Here is a 19,703-nt window from a genome sequence, read left to right on the forward strand (position 1 = left end):
GACCACAGTTGGGAGGTAGAAGGGGTAAGATGAAGAGTTCAAGGTCATCTTTGGGGACTTAGTGAATTCCAGGCCAGCCAGGCTCAATGCTTTGTCTCTGTCTGTCTCTTTGTCTGTCTGTCTGTCTGTCTGTCTGTCTGTCTCTCTCTCTCTCTCATACACACATACACACACACACACACACACACACTCACACTCACACTCCATAAAAAGATAATGACACTAAATTGCAAGATTTGCCATTTAAACTTTTTTTTAAGTTCATGGGATATTGAGAAATGAAACAGGACCCTGGGGCCCAGACTCTCATAGTTGTTCTTAGATCCATAAACAACTCAGAACCAGACAGTGTTCCTGGGACTCACCAACAAAAAACCACCTTGGTATAAGAACAGGAAAGAAATTTAAAATAAAACAAGAGACCCATACAGCCCCGACTGGCCTCCAATTTGATAAATAGCTGATGATGACCTTCAATCTCTGATCCTCCTGCCTCTACCTCCTGGGTTCTGGGATTGCAGGTGTTAGCACCAGATACAGTTTTGTTTGGATGGAACCTAGGGCTTTGTTCATGCTAAGTTAAGTACTCCACCAAGAAAGCCGAATCTCTAGCCTCATTAGCAGAATTTGTGTGTGTCTGTCCACTATGAAAGCCAGAGCTTCACACATGCTAGTCATGTGTTCTACCACAAACAGCCCTTGTTTCTCTCTGACTGTTGGGTGGGCGTGGCCTAGAATTCCTGCCTCAGAAGGTAGAGCTAGGGATCCTCACAGCAAACTGTTGTGTATCAGTGAGCTTTGGGTTTGATTGAGAGGCCCTGTTTTGTCTACTAAGGTGGAAAATCTCATCGACCTTAGAACACCCCCCCACACACACACACACTAACACACACTCCACATGTGCACACATGAACACACATTCCACATGCACACACGCACGCAGGAAAGCACAAACATGTACGTTTGTATTCGACACATACACACGTGAAAATAGGGAAGAGATGGGGAGGAATCATTTCATTCATTGTTGCTTACATGGCTGCAGTCACTTTAGAAAATGTAGCAAACCTTCAACATTCATCTATTAAGTTGAATGTGCCACAATGAAGCCTTCTCCTGTTGCAAAACTGGAAATGACACTTTTTTTTTTTTGAGACAGAGTCTCTTGTAGCTCAGGCTGGCCCCAAACTTAACATGTGGCTAAGGATGACCTTGCACTCCCGACCTTTTCACCTCTGCCTCCTCCTGGTTGTATGCAGCGCTGGGACTTAATGGGGGATGTCCTTCTGTTTATATGTTTCTCTTATTGGCTGATGAATAAAACAGTGATTGGCCAGTAACTAGGCAGGAAGTATAGGTGAAGCTATGAGACGAGGAGAATTCTGGGGAGAGGAGATGGAGAGAGGCCGCCAGGAGGAGATGTCATGTAGAGACCAGGAAGATAGGACATGCCAGGCGTTCTCTGTACACTAAGGCCATGTAGAAATACATAGGTTAGTAGTTATGGGATAATAATTAAGAGAGAGCTAGCCAGTAAGAAGCCCTAGCCATTGATCAACATTTTATAAATTAATAGAAGTCTTTGTGTGTTTATTTGGGGCTAATCAGCTGCAGGACCAGGCTGGAAAGAAACTCCACCAACAGGGACTAGAACCTGGGACTCTGTGCATGCTGGTCAAATGTTTTTCTAATCAAGCCACATCCCCAGCCCATGGCACCTTTCCTTTGCTTGGTTGGTTTTGTTTGAGATTGGGTCTTGCTGTGTAGCCCAGGCTGGACTTGAGCTACCCGTCTCTGCCTCCCAAGGCCTGGAATTAAAGGCCACTTTGCTTGGTCCCATGATACCCTTTAAATGTCTTTTTACTGTTTTTTGTTTGTTTTTCCTTTCTCTTCCCTATATATTACATTTGGATGTGATATACATGTGTGGTTTGTTTGTTTATGTGTGTATAGTTACGTTTGTGTGTGTGTGTGTGTGTGTGTGTGTGTGTGTGTCCCTAAGGTTAATGCTGGGAGTCAGTCATTCTTCATCTCATTCACTGAGGCAGGATCTCTCATTGGAACCTGGAACTCACTCTATACGGCTAGTCTCAATAGCTCTTGAGGCTTCCTTGTCTCTGTCTCCTGAGCGCTGGAATTACTATGCCTACTTGGCATCTGTTGCTGTGATAAAATACCCTGATTTTAAAAAATTTAGGGGAAAAAAGGTTGTATTGTAGTTGACAATTCCAGATTACAGTCCTTCATTGTGGGAAACTCAAGGTGGGGACTTCAAACAGCTGGTCACATGACAGCCACTGTCAAGAGTGGAGAGAAATGAGTGTATGCTCATCTGCATGCTCGTTCAGGATGCCTTCTGCCTAGGGAATGGTGCCACCCACAGTGGGCTGATCCTTCCTGTGTCAGTTAATTTAAGACCCTTCCCTACTGACATATCCTCAGACCAGTGTGAGATAGACAGTCCCTCACCAAGACTCTAGGTGATTCTAGGTTGTGTCAAGTAAACATAGCTCACCATCACATGTGGGTTCTGGGGTCCCAAACTTTAACTACCCGCCATATCCCCAGCTCTAACCAGTAAGTTTTGCTTTGAAATGGTTACCCAGCCATGTCCTGTTGTAGAGTTCAGGCCTCTTTAATCAAACTGAAAATTCTTATGTTGAAAGGTACTTCCTTTTGCTATTTGATCGCCTTCCAGGTTTTGTCCAATTTCATCCAGATTGCAGTCATATTTCTTGGTCTTTTTAATGTGAGTATTAAAACATCAAGTCCAGAGGCTTTGTTCTGGGGTCTTGGGTTTTCATGCATACTGAGACATATTTTGGGACTCTTGACAAAGAAGAATGCTTGCCTTCAATATTTTTTAGTGTCTCGAAGCTTCCATGGTCATGTTCAAGTTCTAAAAATGTCATGCATTCTGATGAGGCGTTTTATTTAGAGAGTGTTTTGTCTTAATTAAGCCCATCTGAAGAGACATGCAGATTCTGAAAGAATGTACTCTTTCCTTTACCAGTCAATTATATTTATAACATTCATAAACTAAATCGCTAGCAAAAGCACGATCTTAGCTGCAGTGTAGGGCAGTGTCTTCTAAGTTCATGGGAATGGCCGTGCTTGGCCAAATTACAGCAAACCGAGACACTGGAAAACATACAGGCAAATTATTTTCACTGTTATTTTTTTAAACAGTGCTGGGTTTTTGTTTTATCCTTTAAAATCTGTATCTTATGTGTATGCCTGCTTTACCTGCATGCGTGTCTGTGCACCATATGTGTACCTGGTGCCCATGGAAGTAAGAAGAGGGTGTTAGATGCCCTGCAAGTGGAGTTCCAGATGGTTATGAGCCACCATGTGGGTGTGGGGACTCAATCCCAGGTTCTGTGTAAGAGGAGCCAGTGTTTTTAATGTCCAAGCCATCTTTCCAGTCTCTTACTTTATTTTTTATATTTTATCTACTTACATGAGAGTCAGTTCTCTCCTTCCACCTTGTAGTTCCCAGGGACTGAACTCAGATTGTAAGGTTTGACAGCAGACTCCTTTGCCATCTGAACCAAATTACTAGCCCTTATTGTTTAAAAATTTGAAATATTGTTGGGTCCTCTTACACAGAACCTGGGATTGAGTCCCCACACCCACATGGTGGCTTATAACGGGAAAATAGAGAAGGTTTCTTCAAACAGTAGGGTTACTTTCTATTTTAATTTATTTTTCTCTTATATGTATTTTTGACTGCATGTATGCATGTATGTATGTGCACCATGTGTGCAGTGCCCACAGAGGCCATCAGATTCCCTAGAACTGGAATAACAAAAGGTTGGGAGCTGGGAACTGAACCCAGGTCTTCCACAAGAGCAGTCAGTGCTCTTAACCACTGAGCCATCCCTCCAGCCCCATAGAGCAGGGTTATATAGTTTGGTTAAGTAAAGCTGGGCGTGATAGTACACACCTGTACGTAAATATATAAAAGGTAACAAAATGGGCCGGGCGTTGGTGGTGCACGCCTTTAATCCCAGCACTCAGGAGGCAGAGGCAGGCAGATCTCTGTGAGTTCGAGGCCAGCCTGGTCTACAGAGCTAGTTCCAGGACAACCTCCAAAACAATACAGAGAAACTCTGTCTCGAAAAAAAAAAAAAAAAGGTAGCAAAATGAGCTGGGTGGTGCTGGCACACGCCTTTAATCCCAGCATTCCAGAGGCAGAGGTAGGTGGATCTCTGAGTTCCAGCCTAGCCTGGTCCTCAAAGTGAGTTCCAGGACAGCCAGGAATCTTGTACAAAGAAATCCTGTCTACAAAACAAAACAAAAAAAGGTAACAAATGGCAACTTTTTCTACCAGCTCATTACATAATGCAGAGATTTGTGTAATTGAATTCTTATTTGTTTGGCTTTTTTTTTTTTTTTTACGAGACAGGGCCTCGAACTCACAGAGATCTGCCTGCCTCTGCCTCCCGAGTGCTGGGATTAAAGGCGTGCACCACCACCGCCCGGCTTGTTTGTTTGTTTTTTATACAAAGTCTTACTTATAACCCCGGCTATCCTGGCACTCACATTGTGCCCAGTCTTCTTGCTTTAGCCTCTGAAACACTTACGTACAGGTGTGTACTATCACGCCCAGCTTTACTTAACCGAACTATATAAGCCTGCTCTACGGGGCTGGAGGGATGGCTCAGTGGTTAAGAGCACTGACTGCTCTTGTGGAAGACCTGGGTTCAGTTCCCAGCTCCCAACCTTTTGTTATTCCAGTTCTAGGGAATCTGATGACCTCTGTGGGCACTGCACACATGGTGCACATACATACATGCAGTCAAAAATACATGTAAGAGAAAATTAAATTAAATTAAAATAGAAAATAACCCTACTGTTTGAAGAAACCTCTATTTTCCTGTTATAAATCAGCACTGGAGAGATAAAAACTCATTCATACTTCTGTAATTTTTTTTGGTCTTCTGTAATTTTTTTTAAAAATTGAATTCTGTGGACTGGAGGGATGGCTCACTGGTTAAGAGTACTGACTGCTCTTAGAGGACCCCGGTTCAGTTCCCAGAAGCTACATGGAAGCTCACAAAAACTGTCTGTAACTCCAGTTCCAGGTGACCCAACACCCATGGCAAAACATCAAATGTACATAAAATAAAAATAAATTAAAAAATTGAATTCTGAGAAGTGGGGCTTACTGGATGGAAGGTTACAAACATTGTAAGACTTTTAATTTTGTTTACATTTATTAATGGTGTGTGTGTGTGTGTGTCTGTGTGTGTGTGTGTGTGTGATAGCATGTGTGTAGACTTCAGACGACATCTTTTAGAATCAGTTCTTACCCTCTGCCACTGTGGGTCTCAAGGATTGAGCTCAGGTCATCAGACTTGGTAACTGACACCATTTTGTTGGCCCCTCTAAGGTTGCTAAAAGACATTGTCAGTCAAGGATGGTGGCCCATGCCTGTACTCCCAGCACTTAGGAGGCAGGAGGATCAAAATTCATCCTTTACTATGTAGCAAGTTTTTGAGACCCTGTCTCAAAAAGCAATAATAACCACAACCCGGAAAGATGATGTCCGCTTGCTGCTTCTGAAGTGTGCTCATTTCACTCTGCATTTGTGCCTCGCCTCATGTGAATGACAGCTTGTTTCCAGCTCATCCTGTCAGCGCCAAACATACAGTGACACATCTCTAGCTAAGTGACCTTCCAGATGAGCTTTCGCTGGCTCATGGCCTAGTGTCAGCCGTGCACATGGCCAGCTGTGTCATCAGATCCCAAGTCTCCCAGAGGATTTATTTTTGCTTCTTGCAAATTTCTTCTTCTCCTTTATCCCCACTTTCTTCCTTTCTTTCTCTTCCTTCTAAATCTCTCTCTCTCTCTCTCTCTCTCTCTCTCTCTCTCTCTGTGTGTGTGTGTGTGTGCGCGCGCACACACACACATGTGGGGGGGGTGTGCACATGAGGATGAGGGCTGGAAGAAGCGAGAGTCATTGGATCCTGTGGAGGTGAAACCACAGGTAGCTGCGGGCCACCTGACACGGATGCTGGGAACTGGACCTTGGTCTTCTCAAAGAACAGCAAGTGCTCTTAGCCACTTCACCATCTCTTCAGCTCCCCTCTCATCCCCATTTTCAATTTTTTTGAAACAGACTCTAACTGTTTAGTACAGGCTGGCTTTAGAGTTATAATGCTCCTGTCTCAGCCTCCCAAGTGCTGAGATTACAGGCATGTGCCTCCTGCAATGTTTGATTTTGTATGTGTGTACTACTCTGTCTTTCTGCACTTCATTCCTTTGAGTTGGAATCTCTCTGAGAATGTGGAGCTCTTCTGGTGGCCAGACAAGCCCCAGAGGTCATCTTGTCCCTTCTTCCAACACTGGCATGCTAGGAATCCAAATTCAGGCCCTCATGTTTGTGTTTTGACCTGCTGAGCCAGCTCTCCAGTCCTTCCGTCTCATTTGCAGCTTATGTTTTATTCTTTATGTGTATGTGTATACGTCTGAGTGTATATGCATATTTGTGTGGGGTCGTTCATAGAGGCCAAAAGAGGACATCAGATCCCCTGGAGGTGAAATTACATGAGGTGTGAGCTACCGGATATGGGTGCTGGGAATCAAACTCAGGTCCTCTGCAGAAGCAACAAATACTCTGACCACTGGGTCATCTCTCCAGCCCCACCTTAAATTTTTTTTATATTTGTCTTATTTACTGGTGTGTGTGTGTGTGTGTGATGTGTATGTATGAGTGTTGCCATATGTGTGCCATGGCCCATGTGGGAGTTGGTCCTCTTCATCTACCCAGGGGTTGAACTCAGTTCATCAGGCTTGACAAGTGATTTTGATTTTGATTTGCCACTGAGCCACCCTGCTGGCACTCCACTTCCTTTCTTTCTTTCTTCCTTCCTTCCTTCCTTCCTTCCTTCCTTCCTTCCTTCCTTCCTTCCTTCCTTCCTCCCTCCCTCCTTTCCTTTCTTTTTGTTTGTCATTTGAGACATAGTTTCTCTGTGTAATAGCCCTGGCTGTCCTGGAACTCACTTTGGAGACCTGACTGGCCTCGAACTCACAGAGATCCGCCTGCCTCTGCCTCCCGAGTGCTGGGACTAAAGGCATGCATCACCATGCCCAGCTTCTACCTTATGTCTTAAGATGCGGTTTCTAACTGAACCTGGAGCTTCCTGATTCATCTAGGCTGTCTTTCCCTGTATCCACATCCTCAGTGATGGGACTAAAGTGAGCCCCACCATGTTTGGCTTGTACAGGGGTGCTGGAGATCTTAGCTTAGCAACAAGTACTTTTCCTGCAGCCCTCACCACCATAACGTTTAAAGGTTCAGATATCATCTGTGGTCCACATTATAAATTTTACATTTAAGAGCAGCTTTGTGATCTCTCACTGGCTTTGAATTCTCTTAACTTGAATTTTCTATATCATGAGAGAAAGAAATGACTTTGGAAGAAGCATAGTTCAGCTTTCCTGGACTCCATATGACTGCCTCCTGAGTTGGCATGCTCAGTGTGTGGTAGAAATCCCACTTTCAACTGTTCTTTTCTTTCTTGTGAGTAGAAATCCACTTTTTAAATTTTATTAAAAGACATGGTCTTGCTGGACAGTGGTGGTGCACACCTTTAATTCCAGCACTCAAGAGGCAGAGACAGGTGGATCTCTGTGAGTTTGAGGACAGCCTGGTCTACAGAGCAGTTCTAGGATAATCAGGACTGTTAGACAGAGAAACTCTTGTCTTGAAAAACAAAAACAAACAAAAGATGCAGATTCACTATGTAGACAGGCTGGCCTTGCTCTCACAGAGATCTATTTTCCTCTGGCTCTTGAGTGTGTCCCCAAAGCCTAGCCCAAATCTATTTCTTTAGTAATGACACACGTCTCTAATTCGGTCACTTGGAAGACACAGGCAGGTGGATCTCTCATAGTTTAAGGCCAGTCTAGTCTACATAGTGAGTTCCAGGACAGCCAGAGCTACATAGTGAGACCCTGTCTCAAACAAACAAATAAACAAACAAAAAGAAGTAGAGGATCAGGACTTCAGGGTTGTCTTCTGCTATACAGTGAATCTAAGGGCAGCCTAGGCTACACCAGTCCTTCCTTCCTTCCTTCCTTCCTTCCTTCCTTCCTTCCTTCCTTCCTTTCTGAGACAGAGTTTTGCTTTGTAGCCTTAGCTGTCCTGGAACTCACTCTGTAGAAGAAGCTGACTTTGAACTCACAGAGGTCTGCCTGCCTCTGCCCCCTGAGTACTTTGATTAAAGATGTGCCCCACCACCACCACTCCTTGAGACAAGGAGTTGTTGTCTCAAAAGGAAGAAGAAGAAGAAGAAGAAGAAGAAGAAGAAGAAGAAGAAGAAGAAGAAGAAGAAGAAGAAGAAGAAGAAGAAGAAGAAGAAGAAGAAATTCTGGGGATGTAGCACAGTTAGCAGAGTGTCTAGTATGCATGAAGCCCTGGGTTTGATCCTCAGTAATGCATACCCTGGGTGTGGTAATCAGAGCTGTAATCCAAGCACTTGGGAGATGGTGACAGATGGAGCTGGTGTTGAAAGCCATCTATGGCTACATAAGGAGTTTGAGGCCAGCCTGGGCTACTGTGAGACCTTGTCACAAAACAAACCAACACAAGAAGGCTCCTCTAGAGGAGGAGGATAGTGCTGGTTGTAGCTTGCAAAGGCTAAGCTGACTGAAGAAGGAAAGTAATGGTCATTGTTTCTAGAAGAGGAAAAGTCCTAAGTGTGACCATTGAGACCCCTGTAGAGCAGATAGAAGCGCTTCACTGTGCAAGTCTGAGGACTTGGGTTCAGTCCCTGGAACCAGTGTTAAAAAGCTGGGCGCAGTGGACACTCATCTGGCAATGAGGCACTCATACAGCAAATTGGAGGCAGAGACAAGACAATGCCTGAAGGCCCCAAGTCCAACCAGTCTTGAGTACACTGCATGGTGGCAGTAACAAGTAACCTGCCTTAATAAGGTGGAAGTCAAGAACTAACCCCTGGAAGTTCCCCATCTCCACGTGCACACTGTGATGTATGTGCACGTGCTCTCTCAAACCTTACACACACGATAATAAATAAAAAAAAAACTACCAAGCAACATTTTCCAACTCAACTTTTATTTTTAAAAAAATATCCTCTTGCTAATTTTTAAAGTTTATTTATGCATTTGTTTATTTATTATGTATAGGGTTTCTACCTGCGTGTATGCCTGCACTGCAGGCCAGAAGAGGGCACCAGATCTCATTATAGGTGGTTGTGAGCCAACATGTGGTTGCTGGGAATTGAACTCAGGACCTCCGGAAGAGTAGTCAGTGCTCTTAACCTCTGAGCCATCTCTCCAGCCCCCAATTTTACTTTTTAAGATTCATTTATTCTTATTTTATGTGTATTAGTTTTTTGCTGACATGTATGTCTGTGTGAGGGTGTTGGATCCCTTGGAACTGGAGTTACAGACAGTTGTAAGCTGCCATGTGTTTTCTGGGAATTGACCCTAAGTCCTCCGGAAGAGCGGCCAGTGCTCTTAGTGCTGAACTATCTCTCCAGCCCCTCAACTTGACTCTTACTAAGACTTCACAGGATGCACGAGTAAGTGGATGTTAGAAGAGAGCTACATCATGCCTTGGAACATGCATCTCTGCCTCCTTTATTTCTTCCTTCTTTTCTGGGGGGAGAGCAGACAGTACTGGGGACTGAACCCATGACTGTGTGCATGCTAGACAGGTATCCTACCACTGAGCCATACCCTCAGCCCCCTCATTCAAGGATTCTAGAAAAGCATTCTACTTTTGAGCCATGCCCCAACCTCTCACTGAGGGGGTTCTAGGCAGGAGCTCTACCACTGAACCATGCCCAAGGCCCTTAATGAGGAATTCTTTTTTTTTTTTTTGAGACAGAGTTTCTCTCTATTGCTTTGGAGCCTGTCCTGGAACTTGTTCTGTACAACAGGCTGGCCTTGAACTCACAGACATCTGCCTGCCTCTGTCTCCAAGGATGGCTTGTGCCACCAACGCCTGGATGAATAAGGAATTCTAATCAGTTGCTCTACCATGGAGCTACATCCTCAGCCCTCCCTGTTTCTTCAGTATGTGGTGGCGGGTGGCTACGTTTCCGAGTCCAACAGCCACAGTGCCTTCATTCTCCTTGTCTTGGGTTTCGTAAGAGTCATTTTGTTTTCCATCCTCCAGGACAGGCAAAGTCAACATCTATAATTAAATGTGTCGCTTATTAAATTTCACACCTAAATGAGGAGTTCTTGCTGAGATGTGAGGAGTGCAGTATGTCTCAGAATCAATAAGGTGCAGCCTTGCCCGGTGGGAAGGAAATGAAGCCTTCTCCAGGGGCTGAACTGCAGATCACGTCCTCTCTGTGGGACTTCTCACTGTGTTCTAATGTGCCACTCTTTGCTCTTAAGGAAGAATGTTAGGGATTTTAAGTGGATAACTGTACATCAGGCTTTAGTTGTCAACAGTGGCTAGGGATGGGATGATAAGTAAATAAACATATCATATTCAAATTACATTGCATTTCTTTCCTTCCCTCCTCCTTGTTCTCTCTTGATTGGTTGTCTTCAAACTCTCTATGTAGCCCTGGACAATACTGAACCCGGGTCCTCCTGTCTCCACCTCCCAAGTACTGGGATAACGTGTGTTTACCATCATTCCTGGCTTGCCCTCCCTCTCTTTTTTTTTTTTTTCAGACAGGATCTCATGTAGTCCAGATGGCCTTTTACTTGCTATGTAGTCCAAGTTGCCATGTAACTCATCATCCTCCTGCCTCAGTCTCCTGAGTGCTAAGATTATAAGTGTGCACTTTCTGCTGGATGTAGTGGTACACACCCTTAACCCCAGCACTTGAGAGGCAGAGGGAGGCGAATTTCTGTGATTTCAAGTCCAGCTTGGCTTATACAGTGAGTTCCACAATAGCCAGAGCCATGTAGTGAGATCCTGTCACCAAACATACAAACCAACAAACAACAACCCCCAAACCCAAACCCAACCCCCAAAAATGACAATAGCAGCAAAAAACCACAAGTGTGCAATATTACATAAATATTTTGATGTGGTACTGGGGATTTGACACAGGGTTTTGTCCATGCTGTGCTACACCCCAGGCCCCTCTTCTCTTTACGATTACTTTTTTTCTTCTATGATGAATTTGTAGGGTCATGGTTCAGTGGTAGAGCACCTTCCTAGAATCCCCCAGTGAGGGGCTGGGGTATGGCTCAGTGGTAGAGCACCTGCATAGAATCCCCCAGTGAGGGATTGGGTGTGGCTCAGTGATAGCCAAGTATTCTAGAATTCACGAGACTCTGGGTTCAACCCTTAGTACTACAATAAATAAGCCTAAGATGTTACATGGGTGATCTTTGGAAAAGTGGAAGTTCAATTTGTTTCATGAACCATCCTTTCCTTGGCTCTGGAGTTTTCCATGGGAAGGAGGTTTATCTATTGTGTTTTCAGAATCAACATCTAATCTGCTTCACGTCAGGTAGGTGATTGTTGGCCAGCTCCACTCAGTTTCTGGTTGAAGGAGATTTAGATAGGAGCCTGAGAGTGTGAAGGCTTCAGAGGGAAAAGGTTTTCCCTCTGATTTCCTTTCTACATATCTTGGTTAGGAACAATTGTTTTTTTCTTTAAAAAAAGACTTTTTTGTTTTGTTTCTTTGTTTTTTGTTTTTTGAGACAGGGTTTCTCTGTGTAGTCATGGCTGTCCTGGAACTCTCTCTGTAGACCAGGCTGACCTCGAACTCACAAAGATCAGCCTGCTTCTGCCTCCCAAGTGCTGGGATTAAAGGTGTGTGCCAGAAAGATGATAAAATGATATGGGTGTATTTATTTTTTATTTTATGTGTATATGTGTGCCCATATATGTGTGTATCTGTGTCTCCTGGGTGCAAGTGCCCATGGAGGCCGGAAGAGGGCATCAGATTCCCTGGTTATGAGCTGCCTAAAAGGGGTTCTGGGAGCTGAACCCAGGTCCTGTGTAAGAATGACAAGTGCCCTTAATCACTCTATCCAGTCCCTAATTTTCTTAATATGTTGGCTAGTTGGAGGCCTCTGTGTGTGTGTGTGTGTGTGTGTGTGTGTGTGTGTGTGTGTGTGTGTGTGTGTGTGGTGTTTAAGAGGACAGAGGACAATTTACAGAAGTCAGTTCTCGTCTTCTAAGGGGGGCCTGATCTTAAACTAAGGTCCTTAGGATGGCAGCAGGATCCTTTACTCACTGAGCTATCTTTCCAGTCCTTTCCATTCATCCTGCCCTGTCCCCAACATGCTTGTTTATTTGACACAGATAGATATGTAGTGCTGACTGGCCTGAAACTAGCTATATAGACAGATTGGCCTTGAACTCATAGAGATTCATTTGTCTCTGTTTCATGGATGTTAGGAATAAAGGTGTATGTATACCACCACTAGCCTCACTTCACTTTTTGAACAAAAATATTTTTATTAATTTTTTGCATGTTTTATAGCAAGTATTTTGATTGTATTCGCTCTTGATTCCTCTCTTAACTCCACAAGAATAATGCATTACACAGATATACCATTTTTCCCATGTATTCCCCAACTGATAGATGTTTTGGGGTTCTCCATAACTTGGTGCTATTAATAATGGTTGATGAAGCTGGGCATGGCAGCACACAAGTTTAATCCCAGCACTTGAGAGGCCGAGGCAGGCACATCTCTGGGTTCAAGCCTAGCCGGGTCTACAGAACAAGTTCCAAGACAGCCAGGGCTACACAGAGAAACCCTGTCTTCAAAAAAACAAGAACTCACCATGCTTGATGAGTCATGGATGTGGAGTGCTCAGCCCACTGTGGGTGGGGCCATCCCTGAGCAGGAGGTACAGGGCTCTGTGAGAAAGCCGACTGAGCTAGCCAAGAGAAACAAGCCTTAGCAGCACCCCTCTGCAGCCTCTGCTTCAGTTCCTGCCTCCAGGTTCCTGCTCTAAATTTCTACCCTGGCTGCCTTGTGTGATGAACTGTAGTGTGGAAATGTAAACTAAAACAAACCCTCTCCTCACTTTACTGTTTGATTTTTTTTTTTTTTCATTCTAATCCTGGAGTCCCGCTAGGCCATGGCTCCTTCTGAGAAACCAGGCAATTACAAGATGGCTGTCTATTGTGCTCCAGTCTCTTGAAGCCTCATCATAAATAATTAACCTGAAGTCACGCCCAGAAAACTAATGGACTGGGTGCCATCAGTGGTATTACTTGGGAGGGTTTTTTTTTTTTTTTGGTTATTGTTTTGTTTTGTTTTCCTCCGGGGTCTTTACCCCATTTACAAAATCCAGGAAGCGGATATGGACGCTTCCATTAGGGGAATGAGTTGTCTGCACTGAACACTTAGATTAGAAACCACATCAGAAGTCGTTTTTCCTGTTGAACGCTTCAGCTTGAGGTTTCTCTATGAAGAGATTTTTCTCAGGCCCTGGACCACATTTTTCTCCTGTGGATATCTCACAAGCTCCCCAAGGAGAGGGCAGCCTGGCTAGATTCTGTTGTTTAGCGGATGTTTGGCTTGGTTTTCTGTTCTAAGGACCAGGGCTTTGCACGCATTTATGCTCTATCACTAAATTATACCCGGAATCCTCCTTTGTGTGTGCATACAGTGCATGCATGTCACAGCATTGCACGTGGAGGTCAGACTGCCTGGCTCATGAGCTTTTGGGCATTTTTCTGTCTGTGTTTCCTCATAGGCATACATTACTCCATCAGCTTTTATGTGGCTTTTGAGGATTTTAACTCAGGTCCTCACCATTTGTTTGTCAAGCAAGTACTTTACCCATTGAGCCATCTCCCCAGTCTTCTCTTTGAGACTGAGTAGCTCTGGCTGACCTCCAACTGGGTATGTACTTAAGCATAACCTTGAACTTCCTGTCATACTTCCTGAGTGTTGTTGGGATTGCAGGAATGTGGGCTATTATAGTGGGGTTTGTTTGTTTGTTTGTTTTTGTTTTTGGAGGAGAGGGTTTGCTGAACCTAAGGCCTCATGCAAACTGGTGAGCACTCTACTGCTGAGATATCCCCCCTCCTTTCCCTGTTTCTTTTGAGATCCTCCTACTTTGGTCTCTCAAATGCTGGGAATTACAGGTGTTGTAGTAACACCTGGATAAAATCTCAAATTTTATGTTATATCCAGTTTCCAAGTATTTTCAACAACAACAACAACAACAACAACAACAAAAAACCCTAATGCTCACTCCAAAGTCATTTCCTCCTTCTTTCCTTCTTTTCCTACCGCCCCAGTTCCTGGCAGCCACTGATTCACTCCCTGTCTCTATGGATTTTCTTATTCTAGCTATTTCCTATAAATGGAATCACACAATCTGTGGTCTTTGTGTCTGGCACCGTCACTTAGCATGTTTTTGGAGTTTGTCCATTCTGCATCATGTATCAAGCCTGGTTTTCCTTTTCTTTTGGCAAGTGTGTGTATGAATATTCACATGTGTGCTTGTGCATGCATGTACTTATGAGTGTGGAGGATGTAAGTTGATGTCAAGTGCCTCCTAGATCACTCTCTGCCATATGTGCCCAAGCAGGGTCTCTTACTTGAACACAGAGCTAATCAAGCTAGCTAGCCATCTCCAGGGATTCCCTGTGTCTCCATACTGCGTGCTGGAATTACAGGTGGGCTGCCACACCTACCTGGCATTGATATGGGTGATGGGGATCTGAATTCTGGTCCCTTTAATCGTTTAGAAAATATTTTTTACATGCTGAGCTATGGCTTGAGCTCCAAGCCTTTTTTTTTTTTTTTTTTTTTTTTTTTTGGTTTTTCGAGACAGGGTTTCTCTGTGGCTTTGGAGGCTGTCCTGGAACTCACCCTGTAGACCAGGCTGGCCTCGAACTCACAGAGATCCGCCTGCCTCTGCCTCCTGAGTGCTGGGATTAAAGGCATGCGCCACCAACGCCCGGCCCAAGCCTTCTTATCTATAGTTAATATTCCACTACACAGATAGTCATTTTTTTCATGCAACTGTGCGTTCATGAATAGATGTTTGGGCAGTTTCTTCCTTTTGCAGCTTGTGAACGCAGCTGCACTGAGCATATTGTGCAGCAAGAATTTGCCTAGATGTCTCTTGCTATGTTGCCCAGCTGCTCTTTGCTCTTAGTTTATGTCTTTGCCACGAGGCTTGCTTCCAGCTATAAAGAAGGTGTGGTGGCACATGTGTGTTATTCTAGCACTCAGGAGGCATGAGTTCAAAATGCAGCTTGGACTATGTAGGGAGTTCAAGGCAAATCTGGGCTACATATCAAGTACCTGCCTCAAGAAGCTAAAGTGCTTGCCATGCAAAAGAAAGCTCAGGGTGCTGGCACACGCTTGTAAGCCCAGTGCTGGGGAGGTGGAGACAGATAGATCTCTGGGGCTTCTGGTCAGCCTATCCTACTTAGTGAGCTCGAGGCCAGTATAAGACACAATCAAAATAAAGAAGATAGACAGGCAGTGGTGCTGCAAGCCTTTAATCCCAGAGGCAGGCAGATCTCTGAGAGTTTCAGGCTACTCTGGACTATAAAGTGACTTCCAGGACAGCCAGGGTTACACAGAGAAACCCTGTCGTGGCTCATGCCTCTGCACGTGGGAGGCAGAGGCAGGCAGATCTCTATGAGTTCCAGGCCTGGCAGGACCAACAGCCTCCAAAACAATACAGAGAAACCCTGTCTCTTAAAAAACAAAACAACAACAACAAAAAAAAACCCAACAACAACAAAAAAGAAAGAAAGAAAGAAAGAAAGAAAGAAAGAAAGAGAGGTCTGGGCAGTGGTGGCACACACCTTTAATCCCAGCACTTGTGAGGCAGAGGCAGGCAGAGTTCGAGACCACCCTGGTCTACAAGAACTAGTTCCAGGATAGCCTCCAAAGCCAGAGAGAAACTCTGCCTCAAAGCCCCCCCCACAAAAAAAAAGAAAAAGAAAGAATAGTGCCCAACAGAGAAACACTCAACACATATGCATGCATATATATGTGAGTATCACTCTCTGTCTCTCTGTCAGTCTCTCTGTCTCTTCCTGTGTCTCTGTCTCTGTCTCTGTCTCTGTCTCTCTGTCTCTCTGTCTCTCTGTCTCTGTCTCTCTCTCTCTGTCTCTCTCTCTCTCTCTCTCACACACACACACACACACACACACACACACACACACACACACACACAGGATCAAAAGAACTTACTTGTAGCCAGGCTGATCCTGCTGTGATCTCCCAGACTTTGTGTGACAAGCAACCCTTCTTGGCAAACCTGATGGGTAACATGTCTCAGAGGGTCACAGCCCTCAGTGGCCACCCATTAATTAGTAAGCTGCCTTGTCATATGTCCTGGGAAGGGTGCCCTCGGATGTGGCCGACATTTCTGTCATTAGTTTTCCAGAAGCATGCAGAGGGAGAAATGTCAGACTCTGTCGGACAGGTGTAACAAGAATCCATGGTCCTGAGTCACCCCTCAGAGAGCTGTAATTTCAAGTCACCCGAGTTTGCATGCTAACCAGATGTGGCAGGCACTAAACACAGAGACACTAAGTGGGAGGGGCCAAGTGTGACTGACATTTTTCTCCCTGCTTGGCTCTTTACAGGGTCTTGGGGATTTGTTGTCATGGCTTTTCTTGGGGAGAAGGGTGATAACTCCTCACATCTAGCTTGTTTATTTGGGTTACTTACAGGAGAATGGGTGAGGGTTTCTCATGGTAGCACTGATGACATGAAAGCAGCCGCATCAATCAAGAGGACTGCTGAAAAGCGTGGTGACAGAAGAGCATCCTCTCCCCAGCTATTTTGTGAGTGTGTGCGGTGAACGTGCACATGTGTGGGGAGGATGTCAAACGCCGGGGTAGTTCCTTAGGAGACAAGCAATTTTTAATTCTTATTTATTTATTTAGATTTTTTTTGAGACAAGACTTCTGTGTAACCCTGGCTATCTTGAAACTTGCTTTTAAAACCACACTGGCCTTGAACTCAGAGACCCACCTGCCTCTGCCTCCAAATGTTGGGATAAAGGTATGGGCCACCACTGCCTGGCTCACTTTTTTATGTTTAAAAGAGATTTATTTATTTAATCATTGTGTGTGTTTGTTTATGTGTATGTTTGTGTGTGTCTGTATATGTGTGTGTGTGTGTCTGTGTATGTGTTTGTGTGTCTATGTGTATATATTTGTGTCTGGTTGTATATGTTTGTGTCTTTGTGTCTTGTAAGTTTCAGGCACTTCCTGAGACTTAGGTGTTTGTTTACTTCCTGTGCTTTGTAAGTATCATTTGCTTCCTCAGTCTCACTCCACCATCTAGGAGAGAGACATATGCTAGTCAAGCGTGATGGCTCAGGCAGCCCTTGGGAGACAGAGGCTAGTGGATCTCTGTGAGTTTTGAGGCCAGCCTAGTCTATGGCCAGCCTAGACTACAGCCAGAGCTGAATAGTGACAACCTGTCTTGGAAAAGCAAGCAAGCAAGCAAACATACAGGGACATACCCAGTAGTGGGTGAGTTTCCAGCCAAGGAGAACTTTAGAACAGCTTTAATGGTCATTAGACTTGGGATTCCTCAGTTGTGCAATATCTGTACCTTCTTAATGTATAGAGCTGAGCTTCTTTTCAAACGACATAAAACAAGTCATTTGAAGGTGAACAATTTGGTGACATTGAACATGTACCCAGTAGGGGAGCAAGCAGCAAAGCATATGCCTCACTCCAAAGAAACCCTTCAGTCTCCCTCTTTGTTCCTTCCCTCCTTCCTTCCTCTCTTCTTCTAAAAATGTTTATTTATTTTATGTATATGAGTGTCCTGTTTTCATGCACACCAGAAGAGGGAATCAGATCCCATTACAGATGGTTGTGAGCCACCTTGTAGGTGCTAGGAATTGAACTCAGGTTCTCTGGAAGAGGAGCCAGTGCTTTTAAATGCTGAGCCATCTCTCCAGCCCCCTCTCTCCTTTTCTTTGTCCTTCCTCCCCTCCTTCATTCGTCCTCCTTTCCTCACTCCCTTTTCTTTTCTCTCTCTCTCTTTTTCTCCCCCCAAACCAAAGACAGGGTTTCTCTGTGTAGTCCTGGCTGTCCTTGAAGTGGCTATGTAGACCAGATTGACCTTAACTCACAGAGATCCATCTGTCTCTGTCTCCTAAGTGCTGAGATTAAAGGAGTACACCACCATGCCTTTCTGGGTCTACAAACTATTTCAAGTTCAGTTTTCAGCTGTGTGGAGGTTCACACTGGAAATCCCATATGCCGAGGCAAGTGGACCACTGTGGGTTCAAAGCCAGCATGGGTTATACAGTGAGTTCCAGGTCAGTATAGGCTATTAACAGAGAGACCCTGTCTCAAAATAAAAATAAACTTAAAAAAGGAAAGGAATGAAAGGAAATTCAATCCTTATTGTAAAGTACTGATCCTGGACTGGTATCTATGCCACCTGATAGTGACCAAACAAAGATGTGACACCCTGGCTGGTGGTGGCACACACCTTTGATCCCAGCACTTGGGAGGCAGAGCCAGGAGATCTCTGAGTTCAAGGCCAACTGATCAACAGAGTGAATTCTAGGACAGCCGGGGCTATGCAGAGAAACACGAGAGAGAGAGAGAGAGAGAGAGAGAGAGAGAGAGAGAGAGAGAGAGAGAGAGAGAGAGAGAGAGAGAGAGAGAGAGAGAGAGAGAGAGAGAGGGAAGGAGAGAGGGAGGGAGGGAGGGAGGGAAGGAGAGAGGGAGGGAGGGAGGGAGGGAGGATGAGAGCTTGGCCTGATGTCATAGGTCTAGAATCCTAACTCCTCTAGAGGCTTATAGGGAGGATCACAAGTTCAAGTTCTGGACTACAGAGTGAGTTCAGGGCCTGTTTAGGCAGTTTAGTGAGAGTCTGTTTCAGAATGAGTGGGAATAAAAGCAGTTGGAGCTGTGGCTCAGCAGTAGAGTAGTGAGGGGCTGGGGTGTGGTTCAGTGGTAGAGCAGTTGCCTAGAATCCCCCAGTTGAAGGGCTGGGAGTGTGGCTTAGTGGGAGAGCACCTACCTAGAGTCCTCTAGTGAGGGACTGGGGTGTGGCTCAATGGTAGAACCTTTCAGTAAAGACAACATGGCTCAGCAATGTACACAGCCCTGGACTCCATCTCCAGCACTGAGAGTTAGAGAGAGAAGACTAAGGGGGAAAGAAAAGGTAGACAAAATATTCGCTGGGACTGAAATATTTCCCTTCTCTTAGATTCCAGAGGAACAGGGCCAGTAGAAGCAATGTGTTTGTTGGCTCTTCTCCTGTCATCTTGTGTGGTCTTAGTTGAGTTACTGTCTGGAGCCTCATTTCCCAGGCTCTAAAAGGGACAACATATGCCTTGTTGGGTGGATGTGGAGATAATCCTGAGAGAACTTCAGGGAAAGTACGGTGTTCACTTAGTCTCCAGAATGTCCTGGAAAGTAAAGGTAGCCATGGTGATGGTGACATTGGTGGTGGTGGTGGACTTGCTGGCTGTGGGCAGAATCAAGCCTCCAGTTGCTTATTTTTATACTAAATCTAGGAGAGAAAGGGGAACAGTGCCAGCTGTAGTGATGTGTGCCTTTGGTCCTAACATTTAAGAGGCAGACAGATGGCAAGTTCAAGGCCAATCTAGGCTACATGACAAGACTCAGTCTCCAAATAAACAAACAAAAAAAAAAAAGAAAAAAAAAAGAAGGGTTTGAACAGTGACTCAGTGGGTAAGAGCACTTACTGCTCAAACATGAGGGCTGAAGTTTGATTCCTAGGTCCCCAAATTAAAAGGTCAGGCATGCTGGTGTGTGTGT

This window comes from Mesocricetus auratus, unplaced genomic scaffold, assembly GCF_017639785.1.
Source record: "Mesocricetus auratus isolate SY011 unplaced genomic scaffold, BCM_Maur_2.0 Super-Scaffold_100008, whole genome shotgun sequence".
NCBI classification, from domain to species: domain Eukaryota; kingdom Metazoa; phylum Chordata; class Mammalia; order Rodentia; family Cricetidae; genus Mesocricetus; species Mesocricetus auratus.